We start from the raw sequence: 2,841 nt of genomic DNA, 5'->3' as shown, positions 1-2,841 counted from the left end.
CAAAAAAGATCTTAATGACCTGATAACCACAATGGTATGATCACTCTCCTAGAGCCAGACATCCTAGAGTGCAAAGTCAAGTGTGCCTTAGGAAGTATCACTACAAACAAAGCTAGTGGAGGTGAGGGAACTCCAGCAGAGCTATTTCAAATCCTAAAAGATAATGCTGTGAAAGTGCTGCACTCAATATGACAGTAAATTTGAAAACTCAGCAGTGGCCACAGGACTGGAAAAGGTCACTTTTCATTTCAATCCCAAAGAAAGGCAATACCAAAGAATGTTCAAACTACTGTATAATTGCACTCATCTCACACGTTAGCAAAGTAATGCTCAAAATTCTCCAAGCCAGACTTCAACAGTATGTGAACTGTGAAATTACAGATGTTCCAGCTGGATTTAGAAAAGGCAGAGGAACCAGAGATCAAATTGCCAACATCCGTTGGATCATCGAAAAAGCAAGAGAATACTAGGAAAACATTTCTTTCTGCTTTATTGATTATGCCAAAGCCTTTGATTGTGTAGATCACAACAAACTATGGAAAATTCTTCAAGAAATAGGAATACCAGATCACTTTACCTGCCTCCTGAGAAATCTGTTTGCAGGTCAAGAAGCACAGTTAAAACCCGACATGGAACAATGGACTGGTTCTAAATTGGGAAAGGAGTGTGTAAAGGCTGTATCTTGTCATCCTGCTTATTTGACTTACATGCAGAGTACATACATCATGTAAAATGCTGGGCTGGATGACACACAAGCTGGAATCAATTTCTGGTGAGAAATATTAATAAAGTCAGATATGTAGAAAGCGTAGAAGAACTCAAGAGCCTCTTGATGAAAGTGAAAGAGGAGAGTGAAAAATCTGGCTTCAAACTTAACATTCAGAAAACTAAGATCATGGCATCTGGTCTCATTGCTGCTGCTGCTGCTGCTAACTCGTGTCAGTCGTGTCTGACTCTGTGCGACCCCATAGACGGCAGCCTACCAGGCTCCTCCATCCCTGGGATTCTTCAGGCAAGAATACTGGAGTGGGTTGCCATTTCCTTCTCCAGTGCATGAAAGTGAAAAGTGAAGTCACTCAGTCATGTCTGACTCTTCGCAACCCCATGGACTGTAGCCCACCAGGTTCCTCTGTCCATGGGATTTTCCAGGCAAGAGTACTGGAGTGAGTTGCTATTGCCTTCTCTTTCCAGTCTCATTACTTTATGGCAAATAGATAGGGAAACGATGGAAATAGTGAGAGGCTTTAATTTTTGAGGCTCCAAAATTACTGCAGATGATACTGCAGCTGTAAAATTAAAAGACACTTGCCTCTTTGAAGAAAAACTATGATCAACCTAGACAGCATATTAAAAAACAGAGACATTACTTTGCCATCAAAGGTCCATCTAGTGAAAGCCAATATTCGTGTATGGATGTGAGAGTTGGACTATAAAGAAAGCTGAGTGCAGAAGAATTGATGATGCTTTTGAACTGTGGTGTTGGAGAAGACTCTTGAGACTCCCCTGGACTGTAAGGAGATCCAACCATCCCATCCTAAAGGAAATCAGTCCTGAATATTCATTGGAAGGACTGATGCTAAAGCTGTAGCTGCAATACTTTGGCCACCTGATGCTTAGAACTTACTCCTTAGAAAAGACCCTGATGCTGGGAAAGATTGAAGGGAAGAGGAGAAGGGGATGACAGAGGAAAAGATGGTCGGATGGCATCACCGACTCAATGGACATGAGTTTGAGCAAGCTCTGGGAGTTTTTGATGTACAGGGAAGCCTGGTGTGCTATAGTCCATGGGGTCACAAAGAGTCGGACATAACTGAGAAACTGAAATGAACTGAACCATTTAAACAGCCAGTCTAGCAGTCTCCCATCTAGGGGAAGGGTCCTGAGTTTGGGGTGCAGAATGGAAAGTGGGCTCTGGAGTTACAAGGAGAAACCCTGCTTCTACTTCCTGATACTTTTCTCAACTTGTAGGAGTAACTTATAGTAGTAGGCCTTTTATGGACTGTAAGTAAGTGAAGTCGCTCAGTCGTGTCCAACTCTTTGCAATCCCATGGACTGTAGCCTACCAGGCTCTTCTGTCCATGGGATTTTCCAGGCAATAGTACTGGAGTGGATTGCCATTTCCTTGGCCTGTACAACATGGATAATACCTGCATCAATGTTATCAGGTTGTTTTAGGGACTAAATGAGAAAGCAAATGTCAATCACTTAGCACCATGCTTAGTTTACAATAAAGACTCAATTTATTGTCATGTTCAGCAACTATCTCCTGGAAATAGCCTGAAATAAGATTTAAGAGATATTTATTTTTACCTAGGTTTACTGAGAAACCTGTATGCAGGTCAGGAAGCAACATTTAGAACTGGACATGGAACAACAGACTGGTTCCAAATAGGAAAAGGAGTACATCAAGGCTGTATAGTGTCACTCTGCTTATTTAACTTATATGCAGAGTACATCATGAGAAATGCTGGGCTGGAAGAAGCACAAGCTGGAATCAAGATTGCCGGGAGAAATATCAATAACCAGATATGCAGATGACACCACCCTTATGGCAAAAAGTGAAGAGGAACTCAAAAGCCTCTTGATGAAGGTGAAAGTGGAGAGTGGAAAAGTTGGCTTAAAGCTCAACATTCAGAAAACTAAGATCATGGCATCTGGTCCCATCACTTTACGGGAAATACATGGGGAAACAGTGGAAACAGTGTCAGACTTTATCTTTTTGGGCTACAAAATCACTGCAGATGGTGATTGCAGCCATGAAATTAAAAGACGCTTACTCCTTGGAAGGAAACTTATGACCAACCTAGATAGCATATTCAAAAGCAGAGACATTCCTTTGCC

Source organism: Bison bison, unplaced genomic scaffold, assembly GCF_000754665.1.
Source record: "Bison bison bison isolate TAMUID 2011002044 unplaced genomic scaffold, Bison_UMD1.0 scf7180017864505, whole genome shotgun sequence".
Lineage (NCBI taxonomy): Eukaryota > Metazoa > Chordata > Mammalia > Artiodactyla > Bovidae > Bison > Bison bison.
The sequence above is the reverse complement of the archived record's forward strand: the minus strand, read 5'-3'. Positions refer to the sequence as shown.